A 22,579-nucleotide genomic window follows, 5' to 3' on the forward strand; every position below is an offset into this window, starting at 1 on the left:
CCTTCTTCTACTTCCTTCAGTGATGTGGCTAAGACCATGACCTGGGACTCTGGAGATCTGGGTTTAACTCTGCCACACTTCCAGAATGACCTTGGATAAATCACTTCAACGCTCTGTGCCCATTTCCCTCCCCCGCATCCATAAAAGGGGGTTTATAAGTCCCTACTTCAATAGGACATTTATTAATGTGATGTGAAGCTGTCAGATATTGCTTTTATGGGGACCACCTTATAGGCGGCTACCAACATAGACAGGGTTGTGGGCAGCACGTACAGTAAGAGGACAAAAAGTGCACCAGCCCTGATGACAACTAGAGACTACTCTAATTTATGCCAGAGCACGGCCTCTAATGGATCCTCTGCTAGTAGAAGATAGGCACAGAAGAGTCCTGCTATGTCCCTGACATGTACCCTCCCTTTCCAACACCAGAGACGGTGGGAGCTGCTGAAGCAGGAGCCACCTCATCAGCTTGCCATTTACAGCCTATTTAAAATTCCTTGCTGGCCGTTTACGGACAAAATCCAGCCCCTTTGTGTTCTCTATAGTGCAAAGGAGCCAGATCTCAGTTGAGAATCTGGCGCTGTGTGTATACTAGTTATCTTAAAATAAGCAAACAAGTAACTGGGATTACATTGGAAACTGGTGAAGCAACATACTGGGAAACTGGCATAATGGGAAACTTGTGCTGCTTATAAACTAGAAAATGGATTTATTGGTTATACTAGGAAGCTGGTATACTGGGTAACCAAACAGATAAGTTTCTAATTGTAGTTAATAAATCCAGTATCCCAATTTCCTACTGTATCTGTTCCCCATTATCACTTGTATTATTACCAATTCCTGTATATCTAGCTGTTCACTAGTTTTAAAGCACAATCAGGATCCATAATATAACGATGGAGATGGTCGTTATGGTTATGGCAATCTACTGTTTAAAGTGTTCATTTATCTGCAGGTACCATAAATGATAGCACCTTTACAGCACGTGGGTACATTAATATTTGTATTGTGACAACAGGTAGAGTCCCCAGTCAGGGATCAGGGTCCCAATGTGCTAGGCACTATATGAACCCAACTAAAATGATGGTCCCTGTTCTGAAAGGTTTACAATCGGCATAAATGCTTCCTCTTCCTGATATGGAATATTTTTACTTTCTGAAACTACTGCCACTGATTGCAACCCACCATTATAAACTCACATAGTTTTAATATGAGGACGAGGACAATTTAAGTACCATCCTTTTCTACTTCTCCTTTTCATGCATTTGCCCACTACATTTTATAATGTTTGTCAAACAACTGGGAGTGCATTTTCAAACCAATCTTCTCAATCATTTGTTGGGCCCTTGAAAGCAGAACAAGAGATGGAATATAAAGAAAAGTAATATCCGGTTAAGGCTTTTAGACTCGTGTTTCTAAATTATGATTGACAGTGGATGATTTGTTTTGTGCAACTTTCTTCATCATGCACGTGGCTTATTCACTGGTGCTTTGAAATCTAAATTAAAATTTAGAAGATGGAATTAAACTTCTCCTGTGAAAGGAAATTACATTTTATAGAACTATGCTTTAAAGAAAAAAAAAAAGAAAGATGTGACTTAAATGCACAAAAGCAAGGACGTTCAGAGCTGAGTTGCCACAAAGCACCAAGTCCTGCACAAACGCAACGCAATATGGGACAGCAACCGGTTTTGCAACAAGAAACCTTCCATCAGTGCAGGCTTCCATTTCAAGGCTGCCTGTATATGCTACAGGGCACTTGCTACTTTACCTGGTCCTCTGAGCAACTCACTTGCTGCTATTGCTGGCAGCTTGCACTTATTGTAAATGGCTATGTACACATTTCCCAGGATTCTGGCTGACGTTGTGGTGAATTTGCTTATTTCATGTTGTTAGCCTCGTTGTAGCAACATTCTCACTCTGGCAGGTAGCGTTAGGACATACATCATTTACCCCAACACCATAGGCACAGATTTTTTCAGCTACTCTTGAATACTGTACCCGTTTCCCCCACTCCTTATACACCCACATAGGGAGGGACGGAACATAGCCCATTATCTTTAACTTCACCAAGCCCCATTATACTTTCAGATGGTAAAGTGGGCAGTCCAATCATATGTACAATAGCCTCATGAAGACACAAAAGCGTGATCGGACTGAAGATGGAACAACAGTTTTAAATTAAAATGCCCTTGCCTAAACAGCTTAAATCTGACCCTTAAGGATATTTCAATGGAAACATTTGAGTTGTGTTAGAATTTTAACATTATTGGCATCATAGCTGTCCCAGAAATTGTACTGAGAATTGTACTGAGAATTTGAACAGCATAATTACCACCAAGCCTGCTTAAAGCAACTTCATTTATACAGCCCTAGTAGTATCATGGGTGTAACTAGGGAAGGACTGGACAAAAGCCAACATTTTGCATGCCCACTTGTTTCTAGATACTTGTATCGCCCCATCATTGTAGTATCTGAGCACAATAATTTATCCTCAGAACCACCTGTGCGGTAGAAAATGTTTGGTCTAGTGGAGGGAACAAATGTGCACAACCTTTTACACTATCACACAAAAAGTTCTACCTTCAACAAGGCTCACTACTTTCTACATACTCATGTTGAGCCCTTCCTTCTACTCTAGTGCATCAGCAACAGATCTCCTTAACTTTACACTCTTTCATCTGCTTGAGAACCTACAAGGCTAACACACTGCAAATTGTACACAAGGAGTTCCTCAGAGGAGATGGCTTTAGTTCATCTCAGGAAGGTATCCACTGTAGTGCAACTGTGGTGTGGGAGGGAGAGCACCACATAGTGTGCAAGTAAGTTGAGTCAAATTACAGCAAAGAATTTGCCCTGGTAGCTCTGAAATGAGCCCTTAAGACTGCTAAACTGTTTTATGTCTTTTTAAAAACCAAAAAATTATTTGAATAAAAAAAGCCATTGCTTAGAGCCAAATTTCAGCCTAATAAAAATGCAAATTGATTAGTTATACGCTACTCAAAACTCATGTTGATATTTTAAAAAGGGAATTCCAATAGAGCCTTAACTGGAGGGGCACCGTCGTGTTTCATTATGCTAGCACTGATTATCTTTCACGTCGCCAAGATGTGATACATGCATTTTATAATCCAATTGATGGATAAAGAGGTCCACAAGTTAGTCAGAAAGGCAGAAATAAATTTTGGCTTTAGGGATATGTTTGAATCCTTCAAGAACAGTCAGAGTAGACAGTCTCAATTATTCCTCCAGGAATCTGATTCATCACCTTTAGTAAACACTTGGCTGTTTATTGCTTTGGAAGCCAGCTGACATTTGAGTAAACAGTGATCAATTTAAGATTCCAACTTCTTGTAGCTGCCCGATTGCGAGCTAGAAATATTTAGTGCCACTATTTTCTTAGACACTGCTGATTTTCATAGAGGGTTCTAGGCCTTATTTACCTTTAAAAATACAGGATTTCTGTCCACATTTATAAAGAGTAAATTAATTTTCATGTGTAACCAGCTAACAGTTATCTTAATTAATGTACAAGTGGTAAATTCAACCTTTGAAGATCATGTATTAAAATAAAATGTAAGTCATTGTCAAGGTCAGTAAAAGTGGATATAAATTTTGAAAACAACAAATGCAACAGTGCATAGAGTTAGATTAGATGCCTGCAAGCTTATTTTGTCCCAGCTGATTTTTCTTGGAGTGCTTCTGTTTTAGCACTTATCCCAACATGTTTAAATGGTACTAAATTTTAATACACATTAATATATAAAACCTCATTCCAATCCCATTTTGCAACTATTTATAAAAATAAAAGTAATACACATCAGATTGCTCATAGCTTTAAGCAATTCTAGTATAACATGAAGATGTACTTGACCTCTGCCAAGGTCACTTGAACATGTTCCCCTTGTCTCTCTGCTTTAACCATCAGGTACTCAGAAAGATCAAAGTGAGAAACAAATTCATGATGTGTACCCTGATTATTATTAAACAGGAAACAGCTATGGTAAAGTGCAAGTGTAAGAGAATAAAAAGGTGATCAATTTGTAGATTTATACCAAAAGCAATATCTTTGTTCCTTTGCTTACCAAATGTATGTTTAGTTAAAAACTCGGACCCTTCAAATAGAAATATAATTTTTTAATTTCAGGCACAAGAAATCTACAAGATTGATTTTGTTTCACCCACCCCAATAAGCATCTTTTCAATTAGGCCTGAGCCACCTAATTTCCCATCTTCTACAACTCAGTGACACACCCAGAGGAGAAGAGCCCCTTCCAACCATCCTTTGTTGCCAATTCACCAAGACCGTTTATTGAGAATGAAAAGCACTCACTTATAAACAGTGGCAACAATCTATGGCATGGTGTATGTAAATATTATTTCCAAACACAGAGGGTCTGGAAAGTGATGCATACAAGATAAAGTTACCCTGGAGCAAGGTAATGCCTGCAAAATGAAATTCCTTTTGGTTCGGAGTTCCGGGACAATGCCATCCACATAACACAAGATCGCCATTGGGTTTGTTTAGAAGAGGACCCCTGATGTAGCAGCTTTTTGGGATGAGTCTGCATACTAAAGAAGGGGTATCCAAACTGGCCTTTCAAAGCCTGGCATGAGGAGTGTTGTTGGATGTAAGCATATTACAGACCTACAAGATCCATCCACTGTGTAGAGGCTTCTGTTTTTATAGCCACCCCAGAAGGCTTGATTTTAGCCATATGACCTGCTTGTCATGAGCTTTGCTTTAAAAAACAACAAAAAAAAAAAAAAAAAAACACACCTGGGGAGGTGAGCTAAGTGTGTCACAAACTGCATCACAGGTTGGGACTGGACCTATCACCCCTTAAAGGGTCAGCCACCAAGTGACAGGGATGAGGTTCTTTGCTGCAGATTTATGGCTTGGATCCAGGTTGGATAGTGGTAGATTTTGTCTCCCTAGTTCCCCCACATTACACTGGGGAACTGAATTTCACCCTCACTGCAATAAAATCATTTCTTCAGACAAAAAGTATCAAACAGAATAGGTAAACAGCATTATAACAAACTCTGTTAATTGAGCAGTGAGCAGACAAAATGCATCATCAGTTCTACTACATAGGCACACCACAATAAAATTGTGCTTATCTATATATCTTGAAGAGTCATTGGAAATTTACCCTTCAGATAGTTAAGTAATCATAATTATTTTTAAATCGCAGTTAACTAAGAGATTTTATATTAAATGTTACAATTAACAACTGCTTAACATTAATACACTTATATTAGGTAATAGCTAATTGGCTGAAAGAGAAAGTGATATCTTGACATAGCAAATGTTTGAGAATCTTAAAGAGGGAGGCCCCACTCCCTCTAGAAAGAAAAGGAGATATTAAATGCAATCAGTTTTGGGGGAGTTCCCAAAAAGACAAATAAAAACAAACTAAGAAAATACTAAACTCTTTGGTAAGGATTTTTAATAAACCAAAAAACTGAAAATCCATAAAACTGACAATGGCCTACTCATTAAATCCCTTGAATAAATAAGAGCTTAATATAAAAAACATTTTGATAGCAACAGCTGATAAAAGTATTAAAAAACAGTTTTATCACAGCCGGTCTCATACTTTTAATCAAAAGTCTTGCATACAAAAATACGTTCTTCTTTAGAACAAAAATGTCTAATTGTAGATTTCCATTTTGTTTGACTGGGCAAGTTTTTCGCTCATTGTTTATATAAACAACCTCTCTTCAAATCCACATAAATCCTGAGTAAAGAGAAAGATTTAGAAGACAGCATATTAGCATTGTCTCTAGCTGTTCTTAGTCTTTCATCCAAAGAACCACTAAAAGCTATACAGATGTCTTCTTTTTAGTGTTGAACTCCCCACTACTCTGTTATTTTTTGTAAAAGATACAATATTATGTCCAGCATTTTGTAATCCTCTCTCTTTGATTGGAGTGTATCACAAATGAGTAAAGCCAATGTAGCGAAGAGGACTTTCATACATAAAGATTCTGAAAATATTTGTTAACATAATGATTTGTTTATTCAGTTTGACAAATGCTTTTATTTTAACCTGAAGTATATTTTGTAAATGTCACTGGTAAATACAAATTTATAGTTGGCTAGCAAGCTTCCCTTATGTGTATTTCTAATTAAGCTCTTCCAAGATACAGAATAATGTTTAAAACAAACATATCCTGTAGAGGATCAAAGTAACCCAAAAAGTGATCAGATATTTTTCTTTGTAAAATTGAATATGGAGATACGCTGCATAAGCAGATTTGAGAAGAACATGGAATCTATAAATAATGATGCTTCCATGTTTTTATTTGAGAACATTGGGAAATCTTTGCTTGCCCTTTACAATATTATTGTGAAGTTTGGTGTCTCTCACACAACAGGTAATGTCATAAGGATGCACTATCGTCTTTACCATTCTATATACCAGGATCTCATTTTACCATTCTATATACCAGGCTCTCCTAAACTGTAACATCCTATATACTGTTGTATAGACAAGACACAGTATGACAAATAAGAGCTGCTGTTTCACCTGAGGCATCATCAGTTAACTTTGATTTCCAGAAGGGTGAATGGCTCGAAAAACTTGTGTTAAGACCCTCGCTATAATATATATAATATACCGATTGTGAACCTGTCAAAAGATCATGAAAAAAACCCTGAGTTTATGTTTATGGTTTCTTTATGGTAATTGGACAAATACAGATTTTTTTTTCCAGGTCTCTGACAAATATTACCTTTTCTTCTCTTACATCCATAAAACTATCAAGACAATCTAAGACAGTAAGTGTTTTCCAGATATTTGGTTTACATGAAGAATAAGGCACAATACATTTTTGTATTATAAACCAAATATTCTTCTGTAGCCATGATTTATTGGCAGGATGAATTGGCATGATCTCATATGGAGTTTCCTATATTTCATTTACACAATGTTATACATTATAAACAACTATTTTTATACATATGCGTAGAAAAGCAAACAACTACTGTTGATCTATGGGCTAATGCTTAAAATTCCAGTATAAATACTTGAAAATAGATTTAGCATCTTTTGCATCAAACATTAATAAGGCTCACTTAGGCACTCTTAATGTGAAGGAAAATTGGGTTTGTATGAAATGGCTACACTAGGACATTTCATGCTTTTGCAAGTGCAGTAGTGCGATAATTTCCTACAGTATGTCATTATCCTCTGCCCTGTGGTTCTTTTTAAAATTCTCTCTTTTCACTCACACTGTCTGCACTATGTTTTTAAGCTATATAGTTTTCAAGCTACATACTTTTCAGTCTATGAACAGCATGTATTCAGATTTTGAGCAACTACATCACAAGTCAAGTAACATACCATACTGAGGCATATTCCCTTTGGACACTACTAACAGAACTACAGCTGCAAAAACTTGGAGAGAAAAAATGTCTCACAGACATAAAGCCAGGTCAAGTTTTATTTTTTTCCAACAAAGACAAGAAAATACTATTCTGACCATCTCAGGAAGGAATATAAAGGAATTTTCCTATACTTTTCCCATCTGTCCATTTTATCATGACTAATGCTTATTAATTTCTACATACACACACCATACTAAAAGGCAAATTAATTTATTGCCCATTTGTCATTGTAGCCAAATCTATCATTTCTTAAAAGTGTTGTGTTTTTAAATATTGGTATGAGATCACCCCTAAAATAATTACATTTATATAATTCTGGATGCCACTCCACAAGGGAGAAAGTCTGCTCTCAGGTCTACAACTGCTGGTAGTGTCTGGTTTTGAAGAAGAAATAACTCTTACGGATGAAAAAGTGCTTTTTAAAATGCATCAGAAAGATGAACATGAAACATGGATGGCAAAGTAGGATATCTGTTCAGAGGATCAATATGTAGTTGACAGAATGAGGGTCTGGTTGCAGGCGACAACACACGAGTGTCTAAAAATTACTGTACTGACCTTTGTATAGAAAATACAGCATTTGAAAGATAGGGAAATACTATTTAAATACTGCATTTTACATTAACCGTACAAGGTCATAGTCATCTAAGCACAGAGATCCCTCTTCTTCACTCACAAATAGATATTAAGAAAAATAAGACTTGACTTTCCCCCTGACAATCAAAGGAAAAGATTTATTTGGATACTAACATCTGTCTGCAGATTGTGGCCAAGTGCTTTTCTGTGCTCATTTAGGACTCCACTTGGAAAGCATTCCAGTTACATTTACCTAGAGATTGCTCTCTACCACTTCCCAGCTGACAGAAATCACTCAGCTGGGTCTGATGAATAATAGTAAAAGGCAGCTTGTATCAGTGATGATTGAATTACACATTGTTAAAACTGCCATAAAGGCTCATTCCAATGAGTACATTTAATTTACTTACTCTGCTCAGGGCTAGAAGCTTGTAGTTGTTTGAGGTCTTCATTTTAACAGACTTAAAACAAAAAAGAACTACCATTTTCTGTGAAAAAATTATTAAATATTTGTGCCACTTTTTGACTATACTCCCTAAACTTTTTGTAACATGATAGGTGCCTAAGCCAACACACATTTAACTTTTCAACACAGTTTTGAACCCATATTAGCACCCTCTGTGCCCACAATATACAGACTGTAACATATTAGAAAACAAGGCAAAAGAGGAGTGTAAAGAGGAGGAAAAGAGAAGGTAGAAAGATGTAATTATATGAAAAATCTAAAGAAAATTAATTTGTCAGCTTTTTCTAAGAAAGGGAAGCAGGTGTCATGGTATTTAATTAAGGGTTTGTTTGTTTTTTTAAAACTTCAATACAAAGAGGATTAATTTAGTCGTCTACCATCAGAAAAGCAGATCCTCCAGGGAATAGTGCTTTGAGAACAACACCAGTGTTTCAAACAACAAGTCTTCATAAAAACACTATCTGTCCAAAGATTGCAAGCAAATCTTGGAAACGAATCCTTCTGTATTTTGTTACCTGAGATTGCAAGTTTTTTGATATTGAAACTCTTTTTCAGTGTCAAACAATCATGCAAGAGGGGGTAAAAGAAGAAATGAGAAGTCAGGTGATGGACGCTTAAAACCAACAATTAAATGTATCTATTTCCAGCTGAATAAGTCAAGTGAAAGACAGATCCACTTGGAAGACGAGTAAAGTCAAGCTGCTTTCCCTCTCCCACAGCAGGAGCTCGAGGATTTGATTACTCGCTTGTAAGCAGTTTGATTGCTTTAGGTTCAGTTTTTTTTTACCTTCAGTTTCCTTTCGCCTGCAGAATCCCACCCCTCCCATTTCCCCATTTCGTCCCATGCCACCTTCCAGTTGACTGGAAAGCAGCCTTCTCCGAGAAGGGAGAACACTGGGTGGGTGGGGATTGCCAATCCAGAATTCAACCCAGCGTTCAAATCCGGAGACACCGGCCAAACTGTTTTCCAGCATCTGTTAACAGGAACATGTGCGCGCTCATCACCGCCCACACAATAGACCACCTGGGTCTCCCTCTCTCTTTCTCTGTGCATCTCTTCATCCCCCCCCCCCGGTAACCACAAAATCCAAGTCACTGCAAGACAGCAAACATTGCAGACAGATCCAGCAGAAGCACTAACACCACTGCCTTACCTGGCAACCAGGGCAGGAGGAGTCTGTTTGTCCTTCAGTGCTCTCGCCTCCTTGTCTAGTAGGAACCACACACGCTCTCTCTGCCTCTCATGGGAGGAGACGGCAATACAAAAAGGTGGGTGGGTGGGCGTGTGTGGCAGCCTTCCCGCATCCACCGGCAGGTCTGTATAGCCCCCTGCTCTCAGTGGGGCTCGCTTTGTGTTGGGTGTTAAGTTTCAGCTGCTGCTGCTGCTGCTGGCTGGGCGGAGGAGGAGGAGAGACACTGGGGGCTGTGCAGCCTGCCGAGCATCACCACACTGCAGCTTCTCCAGGAATCCCTCCAGTGAGAGGCAGCCCATCCTCCCCCCAGCCCTGGCTGCCTGATTGGCCGAGAGGCGGGGGGGTTCTGCCTGCGCTATCCAATCAGGCTGCGGCAATAATAGGTGGACCCGCTCAGCCGGCATCGCCCATCCCAGAGATCTGTTAGTCTCTGTCCCCCCCAGCGGGCGAGGGGGCCGGGAGGGAGTTCCCTGCGAATGACAATCAAGGACATCGAACCCGTGCTCTGGCCCGGCGAAGTGAGGACCCCCCAGCAGTGCCGCAAGCCGCGCGCTGGAAAGAGAGACGGCCGGGTGACCTCAATCGCCCCACCCGCTGGGACTTCAGGCAATTTATCGTACGGCATTTACCCATCACAAAGAGAGGCACAGTGAGGGAGAAGCAGGAGATGGGGGATGGGGCACAGAGGTGAGCGGGAACCACAGGCACTAGTACAAGTAAAAGAGCAAAGATGCTGAACCAGAAACCGAGCCCAGGAGGCGGCGGCGGCTTTCCAGCAGCAAACTGAGCTGGTGAACTTGTTCATTTCTCTGCCCCCTTTTTAATACTTTTTTTTTTAATTGCCTTCTGGGTGGGCGCTTTCCAACCCGACAGCGGTGAGGAGTTCCTGTGCAGTAACATCTAATCAATGGTTGCAAATAAAATTCGCCATAATTGACTTCTTGTGCTTTTTACAGAGCAGATTTTATTGGCGTTTTCAGGTAAGGAAAAATAACAGTCAACTTAATTCCCCAGCTCCGTCCACTCTGAACTGGAGCTTTGATTAACATTGGTCTGCAAAATGTAACTGTACCACAAATTCAATTAACAGAAGCACATTTCTTCAACTTTTAATTAGACCTGTCCTCTGTCTAATGTTTAATAGAACATAAAGTGCTACTCAGAGGTTCCAAAGGGAAATGGAGGCAGTTCTAGATGTAAATTTAGCTGTTAAAAATATAAATAATGGATATAAAAGGAATAAGGTTCTTTCCTGCCTAAATTACATTATTACTGCATGTAAATCACAGGGTGTCAAAGTTTCTCAGAATTGCCAAATGGAAAATGTTAAATTCTATAAATAATAATGTCACTTTAATCTTTCCCTTTCATTGGTCAAAGGTACCACTCCAGGTGCAAAGGTGAATCTTAATCTACACTTTATACACCACAGTTTGGCCACTACAGACTAACAGGATTACAATTATTATATAAAAGCCTTAATAAATGGCAATATAGTCCATAACTATGTGCCTGTTTTTATTTAGCATGCTTCATGAAAGATGCATTAACGTATAAGGTGTAGATTATGGTATCTAGCTTTGTGGGAAGGGGAAAGGAGGGGTCACACACTAGCGGTAGTGGACGAGGGCATGACAACTCTGGAAGTCATTCTTCCCCAGCTGCCTTTGGAAGTACAGTGAGTCTTACTACACCTTCAGGAAAAAAAAAGTATAGTCTGCTTTTCCATACCCAACACTTCCCTAGTGGTGTTTTCCAGGGGAAAGCTATGACACTGCCCCTGTTCAGTTCAAATACACACCCTTTGGTCCCATCAGTCCTAGACAATTCCCCTTTGTACTCCCCAGTTCTAGCAGCCAAAGTGTGACTGCTTCTTGTAGAGGTGTGTTAGGCCATGATGGTGGGAAGTGGGGAGGGAGGGTAAAGGAAGGGGCTATTTGCACCCATCTAATGCACCATGGAGGAACCACTATAATTTAGCCCAAGAGGTCTAGCTATGCTCTTGGGGAAATGTGGTAATTGACAGATTTCAGACCCAAAAATCACACACCAACTTCCAGTGTATCCATAAAAACTGCTGTTCTGTCCCCAGATCCAAGGACCCCAACAACTGCTTTCTATATGTCATTTATTTGGTGAGCTAAAAGAAAGCTATCTCAGTGCCAATAATTTTACAGACCAAATACTGCATCCCTGGCACACCCACACATGCACAATGAAGTCAATGGGAGTTTTGTGTGCACAAGGAATGCAGCATCAGGTCCTACATGGCTGAGCAGTGTTTTGTTTATATAATTTAAGCCCAATGCACCCCTCCCATAATGCAGGAAGAAAGGAACAGAAGTTAGCACATCTGGAGAAGGCAGCACGAGAGCTGTATAGCTCCCCTTCCCTATCTTAGAGGCCCTCCACAGGAAGTCTGCCTGGTTTAAGGCAATGACGTATTTGGTAGGGGCTGGGTGTGTGTATGTGATGATGAGGGGAATTTGCATCATGCTCCCCTTCTAGCCCAGTCGAAAGAGCCTATGACTTTTTTACATTATACAAACAAAACATTATTTAGCCTATGGGGTGATGCCTCCCTTACTGTAAGCAAACTTCACTCCCCTACTGAATATCTACCCACCGCCTCTCAGGGGAAGGAGGGTGAGTGTCTAGCCATAAACGGTGCAACCAATTGCAACAAAGTTCCTAAGGAATTCTTACAGCCATGAAAAAAGACAAGTCTTGCAACAATCCTGGAGCATAAAAATCATGGACAGGATGTGGGCAATAAACAATAAATCACGGGAACCCAGTCCTCGCAGTGTGGGGCTGACAGACCAAGTCCTTGCCACCCAGGGCTGACAGCCAGAGCCCCTGCCATCCAGGGCTCAAGTTGCGGTGGTCACATAAAATCACAGAGTCCATGACCAACTCGTAGCCTTACTCAGGATCCATGGAGGAATGTCCAATCTGACCAGAAGGGCTAGTTAGTCCTTCCCACTGCATCATGAAGCACAATGATCTGCATTGTGGTTACCGCCTGAATAAATGCACCCAGGCAGGGCCAACAAGACTTCTAAAACATTAGATTAACTTTTCATTTTTTAAAAGGACATTAAGTGGGGCCCAACCATGCAGTTATTACATGGGAGATCCCGCCTCAATAGGCTGCAGGACCAGACCCATATTTAACCTTGTATCTCTTGGTCATAGTCTATTCTAAATGCTCTCTCAGCAACGAGAACTGTCACAATACAGAGGCTTTGGAATGGAAGGAGCTACAATGGGCATCAGAGAAGAAGCTGAAAATCATGGCCTGTCTCAAAAATTAAATAAAAATAGGAGACAATCACAGTGTTTTTTCTTTCTCATTTTTATGCTTCTGTTCTCTGTAAGTTATGACTGGGAAGAAGAGGGGGGGAAAGGAAAGTAAATATGGACCATAGAGGTCCACCATAAAATGGTGGTGAAAAGACAGAAAAAGGGAGACCAACCAGTTCCACAAAATGGGAAAGAGCCTAAGAGTGCTGGGAGCAAATGAAACCAAAAACACATGCTCAGGCCATGACATGAATAAAGCTCTTACAAGTTATACAGCATATAAAGAGACGATACAGGAATGGACATGTCATTGAGCTGATTCAAGAATAACAGAATTTGTAATATATCAGCCCACAGCACTCTCAAACCAGCCATTGGGGCCCTGCCTCTGGGCCTATATTACCACAGGATTCCCTTTCTAAGTCAGCCCCTCTGTGACTCAGGCCCAGTCTACACTACAGAGTTAGGTCGACACAAGGCAGCTTATGTCAACCTAACTGTGTAAGCATTTACATTACAATGTTGCTCCCACCGATTTAACTTGCCCGCTACATTGACCTAAAAACTCCACCTCTGCAAGAGGAGTAGCACTTAGTTCAATGTAGTTAGGTCGATGCAGTGTCAGCATAGACAATGAGTTACTTATGTCAACTTTAGTGGCATCCAGGAGGTGTTCCACAATGCCCCACCATGACTGCTCTGACCACGGTTTTGAACTCCACTGCCTGGAGGCCAGGTACACAGGAACACATCCCTCCTCTTTTAAAGCCCTGCCAATTTTAAATTCCATTTCTTGTTTGCTTGGCATGAAGAGTTCACATAGCAACCACCCATCTGACCATGCTGGCTCCATGCAGCAAACATGCTTCTCCCTGGAGTCCACAGGAGGTGGTGGATCTCCTGGCTTTGTGGGGAGAGGAGGCTGTGCAGTCACAGCTCCAATACAGCCATAAAAAGGTCAACATCTATGGCCAGATTACTTGGGACATGGGGGAGAAGGGCTACAACAAGGACATACAGCAGTGCCGCTTGAAAATCAAGGAGCTGCAGCAGGCATACCAGAAGGCAAGGGAGGCAAACAATTGCTCTGGTGTGGAGCCGCAGACATGCCACTGCTATAAGGAGCAGCATGCCATGCTCTGCGGTGACCCCACCCCCAAGGGCCCCATGGATACTTCATGGGAGCTGGAGTCATAGGCCATCAGAATTAACCCTGAGGACTAGGTGTTGGACGAGGAAGAGGAGGAGGAGCAGGATGGGGGACAGTTGACCAGGGGATCCTGTGGAATGGCAAGCCAGGACCTCTTTTTGACTCCTGAGTGAGCCACCCCCAGCAGTCCAGCACTGGCAAGCCTGATGTGGGGGACGGAACCTCTGGTAAGTATGCAGTTTGCTTCAATATTGCAGAGACTCATCTGTTCAGTTACTTTTTTTAAAAAAAATCAGGCTAGAAGAGGTAGTGAACTAACCAATACAGGTATAATATATATATTTTCTACCTGCTTATCATTCCCCCATATGGCTAGGCAGAGAGGGCCCTGCAGAACAGTTTGTTTATGTGCGCTGGGACATCCAGTAAATCCTTCATAGAGATCTAGAGAAAACTTTCCTGAAAGTAGCCTGTAATCGTCTGCTGAAGGTTTCTGTGGAGGGCTGCCTTATTTCTTCCAACACAGTAGGATACTTTCCCATGCCAGTCAGCAATTACTTCAGCAGGCACCATTGCAGCACACAGGCTAGCAGCCTGTGGACCTGGTCTGCAGCCGGACCCGTGCAGGAGCTGTTCTGTTTCAGCCTCCATTAGCCTCAGGAGTGAGATATCAGCTAAAATCACTACCACTGTAGAAAACAGTGCCAGCGTTCAGTTCAAGTGCCCTGTCCACATATACTGATGCCCATGGGCTACCCCCGACATTGTCCCAACTCACCCCCTTCCGCCCCTGGGCTGTACTCACCATGGGTGGGACTGCCACTGTGCTTTATGAATCCCAAGGAGAAGTAAGAATGTTGTGCTTCTAATTTGTCAAGGAGAGAGAATGCACTCACAATAGTACCTCTGTCCATTGTTTCTTTAGCAGCTGGAAAATGCAGCCTTGAGGGTCTCTCCAGCCACATCAGCAGAGCGGCTTGGCCAGATAAGGAGGAAAAAGAAGAGGACAAGGGAAGACATGTTTCAGAAGGTCCTGCAAGTTTCTTGTGCTTCAGATTCCGAGCACAGGATTTGGAGGATCCTGCTCAAGGACAGACTGCAGAGGGATAGAGAGGACAGGAGAAACGGGCAGCAAGAGATGCTAGCACTCCTCAGGTTGCAAAGAGACATGATGTGGTCTCTGACTGAACTTCAGGCTGAACAGAACCATGCTCGCCTCCCTCTGTAGCCCATAAAGAAATGCATTCTGGGACCTCCCTACACTTCCTCCCCCAGCCCGACCCCACATTCCACGTATCTTCCAGGGTAGCAGCACTACTCTTACCACTCCACCCTGCAGGAAAGTGCACGCAATCACAACCGCACATACACTAACTGTCTCTCTCACAGGTCAGTGTATGTGTTTGTGAAATGGAAATGACTGTTCTTTCCCTTTCAAAGGTACTTTCCTCTGTATTTATAAAGTTTTGTTCAGTTTTCAGTGTATATGTTTGCATGGGTTTAGATTAAAAGTCTATTTATGAAAACTTAATTCACTATTTATGGAAACTTTATTAGTCTACAACATATGGTTGCTGGGACTGACATCATTCACAGATAATAGCAATGGGTGCATTTGCAATGTTCTATTGCAACACACAGAGCACGCCTTACAAGGGTCATACCAGGGTGCAAAAAAAAAAAAAAATGCCAGGCACAGCACACTACAGCAACACACATTACTGTGGTGCATTGTTAAAGTGGTCCTTCAAAGCCTCCCTGAGCTGTATAGCTCCCCGTTGAGCATTTTTTATAGTCCTGGTATCTGGCTGCTCAAAATCAGCAGACAGCCGCTCCACCTCTGTGCCCTTCATCTGCAGCAACTTCTCCTCCTTTGCTTCACAGATATTATGAAGCACACAGCAGGCAGCTATGATCATGAGGATATTTTATTCACTTAGGTCTACTCTCATGAGTAGAGAGTGCCAGCAGCTCTTCAAACAGCCAAAGGCACATTCAACAGTGATTCTGCACGTGCTGAGCCTGTTGTTGAAGCGCTCCTTGCTCTGTCGAGGTGGCTGGTGTATGGCTTCATGAGCCAAGGGAGTAAGGAGTAGTCTGGGTCTCCCAGGATCACTACTGACATTTCAACATCAAGGGTAATCCTCTGGTCTGGAATAAAAGTCCCTTCTTGCAGCTTTCTATACACTCCTGTGTTCTTAAAAACGCATGTGTCATGCACCTTCCTTGACCAGCCCATATTGATGTCGGTGAAACAACCCCAGTGATCGATCAACACTTCCAATACCATTGAAAAGTAGCCCTTTCTGTTGATGTTCTCTGTGGCAAGATGGTCTAGTGCTAAAATAGGGATATGCATGCCATCTATCGCCCCTCCACAGTTTGGGAACCACTTTGCTGCAAACTATCCGCTATGTCCCTCACATTGCCCATAGTCACAGTCCTTTGTAGCAGGATGCAATTAATGGCCTTGCACACTTGTATCACAGCAACCCCCACAGTGGATTTCCCAACTTCAAATTGATTCCTGGCTGATCAGGAGCAATCTGGCATTGCTACCTTCCACACAGCGACGGTCACTCACTTTTCCTCCGTGAGTTCAGCTCTCATTTTGGTGTCGCTGCACTGGAGGGCTAGAGCGAGCTCCGCACACAGTTCCATGAATGTGGTCTTGTGAATCTGAAAGTTCTGCAGCCACTACTCATCATCTCCTACCTACATAATGATGCGATCCCACCAGTCAGTGCTTGTTTCTCAGGTTCAGAAATGGCAGTCCACTGTGTTCAGCTGCTCTGTGAATGCCAACAGCAGCCCTAAATTGTTCCTTTCCAAACAGCAAGGCAGCCTGCAGTTATATTCCATCTCACAGCTCTGGAAATACTGCATGATCAGGCGCGTTTGTGACACTCATCACAATACTGCAGGTTGTGTTCATAATGATCAGCACAGTACTGCGGAGCAATGGAGCTTCTCGCAGAGATGGTGAATGCAGAGGTTTGCGGGTATTTTGAAAAGAGGTACAAAGCGTAATAGGATGTCCATGGAATGATGGGATGGAGAAAACTGCATCATTGTACACTAAACACATGTTCCCAGTCACCCCGTGTGACTCATTTGCCTCCATGAGGCATTGCAAACCCTTCCCAAAACACCCTGTGCTAGAAGGTGGAGAGCTGCATAGTGGGATAGCTTACCCATGGTGCACTGCTCTCTGCATCTATAGAAGCGCTGTTAGTGAGGGCACGCTCTGCTGACACAAGGACCACAGTGTGGACGTGCAAAAGTGATTTAATTGCTGCAGCGGCTGTACGTAACTTACGTGGACTTAATTTTGTAGTGTAGACATAGCAACAGTAATGCCACAGCCAGAGTTAGATGCACAAGATGGTGGATCTTCAATGGAAGTGCCCTGAATGCCTCTGAAAGTGAATGATATTGATGGCATTGTTAACTTATTAAGTAGAAAATTTAGAATAGTGAATTAATAAGGATTCATTTGTGACTCAAACAATGTCATCCAACAGATCTGTGTTACTTAGGGTTACAAGCATGCATTTCTGCTAGTAAGTTACATACTTAGTTTATTTCTTTGATTTATTTTGCTTATTGTGACTCTCAGAAATGTTAGTTTGTAGGAAGTCCACATAGCTAGTGATGAAGGAGATGGCAGATGGGTTAGGCTTTCAGAAAAGTTCTGATGCCATGAGTACAAACCCTTTTTAGCTCTTCCCTTTTTTGTGTTTTGAAAACACTCCATCTTATATCCTCCTTTCTTCTCTTAAGTTAAATGCACACCCCAGACTGAATTTATAAGGGATCCAAGGACAGATTCTCACTGAAAACACTAAGACATGAAATCACATCCTTAGCTAGTGGAAATTGGTGTCGCTCCACTGACTATAGTGGAGCTATATTGATTTATGCCAGCTGAGCATCTGGCCATGGTGCAATTAGGAAGTGTATTCTTAGAGATAGAAAGTGGAGTCTGTACCAGGAGGCTGATGTGAAACAGGAGGCTGATGTGAAACAGATGGAAACAACTGATGATGGTAAGCCACAGAACCATCCTCTGAAAGACAAATGAATACATGAGAAGCTACCCAGCTACACACAGCTAATGAAATCTAGTATATTCTAGTAATTCCCCCGTCCAGAGACCTTCAGTTGAATTTAGGTACAAGGGCATGTGGGTGAGGGGAAGGAGAGAGAGAGAGATCCTTACAATTAGTTTAAGAGTGTAGTAAATCAAATTAAATCTGCCCAAGGAACCAGAGTGCATGGAAAAGCTCCAGTGAGGGGAATTTAGGTGTAGTTGCACCAGCCAGCATCTGCTTTATACAGAAGTCAGCTGCATACTCAGGGGACACATTGCAGTCTAAGTCTGACATCAGTTTTTAAAAAGGGCTCCAAAGGTGATTCCAGCAATTACAGGACGGTAAGCCGGACTTCAGTATCGGGCAAACTGCTTGAAACTATAGTAAAGAACAAAAATTTCAGACACATAGATTACCATAATTTGTTGTGAAAGAGTCAACATGGTTTTTGTAAAGGGAAATCATGCCTCACCAATCTATTAGAATTCTTTGAGGATGTCAACAAGCACATGGACAAGGAGGAACCAGTGGATATAGTGTACTTAGATTTTCAGAAAGCCTTTGACAAGGTCCCTCAACAAAGGCTCTTAAGCAAAGTAAGCTGTTATGGGATAAGAGGGAAAGTCTTCTCATGGATTGGTAACTGGTTAAAAGATAGGAATAAATGTTCAGTTTTCAGAATGGAGAGAGGTAAATAGTGGTGTCCCCCAGGGGTCTGTTCTGGGACCACTCTGATTCAACATATTCATAAATGATCTAGAAAAAGGGGTAAACAGTGAGGTGGCAAAATTTCCAGAAGATACAAAACTACTCAAGATAGTTAAGTCCTAGGCAGACTGTGAAGAGCTACAAAAGGATCTCTCAAAACTGGGTGACTGGGCAACAAAATGGCAGATGAAATTCAATGTTGATAAATGCAAAATAATGCACATTGGAAAACATAATCCCAACTATACGTATAAAATGATGGGGTCTAAATTAGCTGTTACCATTCAAGAAAGAGATCTTGGAGACATTGTTGGTAGTTCTCTGAAAACATCCATTCAATGCGCAGCGGCAGTCAAAAAAGCGAACAGAGTGTTGGGAATCATGAAGAAAGGGATAGATAATAAGACAGAAAATATCATATTGCCTCTATATAAATCCATGGTATGCCCACATCTTGAATACTGCATGCAGGTGTGCTCGCCCCATCTCAAAAGAGAAATAGTGGAATTGGAAAAGGTTCAGAAAAGGGCAACAAAATTATTAGGGGTATGGAACAGCTCCCGTATGAGGAGAGATTAGTTAGATTGGGACTTTTCATCTTGGAAAAGAGACATTAAGGGGGGATATGATAGAGGTCTATAAAATCATGACTGGTGTGGAGAAAGTAAATAGGAAGAGTTATTTACTCCTTCTCATAACACAAGAACTCGGGGTCACCAAATGAAATTAATAGGGAGCAGATATAGAAAAACAAAAGGAAGTATTTCTTCACACAACACACAGTCAAGCTGTGGAATTCTTTGCCAGAGGATGTTGTGAAGGCCAAGACTATAACATGGTTCAAAAAAGAACTAGATAAATTCATGGAGGATAGGTCCATCAATGGCTAGGTCTGACCCAGTATGGCTGTTCTTATGTTTTTATGGTGCCCTTTGTTCAGGAATCCTGCTTTGGGCTAACAGCTAAGTTTTTCTGAGCCTTCATTCTCTGAAAATCAGGTTGTTCTAAAGGTAGCCAAGGGCTACTGACATGATTCAAACCAATGCAGGATGGTATTTTCATTGCATTTAGGACAAAATCGCCACTGAACTCCTGTTTTCCTCTCACTCCTTTAGTCAGACAGTTTGTTATATAAAACGATGAAGTGCTGAAACACAGATTCCAGTTTTCCCAGATGTTGTTGCTCCCCCTCATAAATTATTGATGTGGATGTTATGGCTTCCCCCTGGTTTATTAATTTCTGATCACTGCTATACACTACACTGATGACAATATATGCTGTATTGCCAATGGAGTGTTATCACATGTGGTTTGATTTATTATTTAATGGCTGACCTTCAAAAATCCTACAACTCTTTCATCTGGGAATACCCTTGAGGGCTCTGCTGAATCAATCTAATTCCTAAGTATAAGTCCAAGACTTACACAAGCCATCCAAACGATCAAGCCCCCTCTCTCCAGAGAAGGTGGACCAATGTTCAACAAACCAAAATTCTCCACTTAGCTAGCCAGTGGTTTACATCCAGATGCTTCTGCTTTCTGTTCTCTATGGCCTGTGGGACAGGAAGGATCTCGGAGAAGATTGCATGGACATTTTTGTTCATCAGCAGCACACTTTCGATTTCCCTGAAGTCCGCTATTATCTGTGCGATATCCTGTGACAGTGTCGTAAGTGCCAGTATAAACCATCACCAACAGATCTTTGGCAAAAAGCCTATCCAATCTTAGATTGAAGTCTTGTGTCTTATATCTGTTGTCTGCCTGTCATTCTTCTGAGTATAGAACCGCCAGCAAATACTGTTGTCTTCCTTGGCCGATCGGAGAACTCTTTGTGGGCAAACTTGATTCCTGTACAGGTTGGGCTGAGCTACCATCCACAGGTGTGTTCCACACATCTCTCCATTCTCTTGGACCAGCTAGATCTTGAGAGGTATCATACACAGTTTCCATGCTGAGGACTTGGTATTGATAGAAAAAACTTCTAGCTGTGTGGAATTCTTCCTGGTTCTCTTCTCTCTGATGGACACAGCCTGTCCATGCTCATCTGTCTCCAGCCATGCAGAATGCTGCTGTGACCTCTTGCCTGGCCTCCTCTCTGACTTCTTCTCTCTATAACTGCCTGTTTTGTGCCCCTCCTCCTATATCAACTCTTCACCCCCAGCCACAAATCAATTAATTTTGGCCCCTCAACACACCCCATGGTCTCCACTCAAGGCTGCACCCCACTTGCCCCCCAACATACCTATGTTCTTCCTGCACCCCTCCCACATTGTGTGGAGGTGGGGAATTCAGGGGAGGTCCTGTTCTCCCCCTTCTAGGCCTGGTCTGGCAGCACTGAAGAGAAGTGAGGTGAGGAAGGAGCAGAAATGAGCCAACCCATTTTTCCCCACAAGGGGTGTGGGTGTGAAGAGCCACTCTGAGATTCTAGGCTTTTTCTGCTTCTTCCTCCCACACTGTGAACATGGGATCAGTTGGCTCCTCTCCTCTCCCTCCCCCTGCATCCAAAAACTTCTCTGTATCATGAGGCGTAGGGGAAATTGCTCAGCCTACCTCCTGCAGCAGCTGTGGTGGGTTGTTCTTTGGTAGGAGGTGGGAAAGCAGCCAATAAGAGGGGTTCTCCCCCTGTGCAGTCCAAAATGTTGTGAAGGCTGGGGCTTCTCCCATTATCTCCAGACTGGCTTGAGTAGGAGCAAAAATTGCATTATTTGCAAGAGGTAAAGCTTTCTCTGGAGCCATGAGAAGCCACAGTATTGGACTCCATTTTAGGTTATCTAAGGGAGTTCACAGAATCATAGAATATCAGGGTTGGAAGGGACTCAAGAGGTCATCTAGTCCAACCCCCTGCTCAAAGCAGGACCGATCCCCGACTAAATCATCCCAGCCAGGGCTTTGTCAACCCTGACCTTAAAAACTTCTGGGAAGGAGATTCCACCACCTCCCTAGGTAACGCATTCCAGTGTTTCACCACCCTCATAGTGAAAATGTTTTTCCTAATATCCAACCTAAATCTCCCCCACTGCAACTTGAGTTAGTAAGTGTTGCTATTTGTATCTTACATAGCAGCATCTGGTGTCATGAAGGTAGTACTGGAAGGAAGGCAGTATTGCTGCTTTCCACTGAAAATGGACAAACACTAAGGTCTTATCTTCTCTGCATTATTAGCTCAAGTTCATGCACTCAAGTAGCCTCCCTTGAGAAAGAATGATCACACTGCAACACACAGAGTGATTTGATAAGCAGCTGATGAGTTGTCGTAATTCAAGCTGTTGAATCCCCTCTTCATTGCTAGCTAAAGCATGAGCAACAGAAGTGGGCAAAGTTTTCAATAGAAAAAAAAATTCAGTGAAAAATGCAGATTCGGTGACACTGAAACATTTCAAAAATCTGTATTGGTTTTGCCAAGTTGTTTAGGTCAAAACCACCTAAAAAAAAATCTGGAAAAAAATGAAATGTTCTATACTGGAATTTTCAAAATTCAGTTTTGATTTTTTGATTCAAAATTAATATGTTCTGAACTTTTATTTAATTTTAAGGTTGTCGATTAATTGCAGTTAACTCGCGATTAACTCAAAAAAATTAATCGCAATTAATTGCACTGTTAAACAATAGAATACCAACTGAAATTTATCAAATATTTTGGATGTTTTTCTACATTTTCAAATATAGCTATTTCAATTACAACACAGAATA

General features: G+C 41.8%; 1 protein-coding gene across 7 annotated transcripts in view; it reads right to left on the bottom strand.

The window, feature by feature from the left end:
- SYT1 (synaptotagmin 1) overlaps positions 1-9,930 on the bottom strand; it is a 490,694-nt gene extending 480,764 nt beyond the window's left edge. For all 7 annotated transcript variants that reach the window (XM_074941984.1, XM_074941986.1, XM_074941983.1 and 4 more), the window contains exon 1: positions 9,593-9,930. The gene's annotated coding sequence lies outside the window, so the exon portion shown is untranslated. The remainder of the gene's footprint in view (positions 1-9,592) is intronic.
- Between the last annotated feature and the right edge of the window lie 12,649 nt (positions 9,931-22,579).

The sequence above is a fragment of the Natator depressus genome, chromosome 1, assembly GCF_965152275.1.
Source record: "Natator depressus isolate rNatDep1 chromosome 1, rNatDep2.hap1, whole genome shotgun sequence".
Taxonomy (NCBI): domain Eukaryota; kingdom Metazoa; phylum Chordata; order Testudines; family Cheloniidae; genus Natator; species Natator depressus.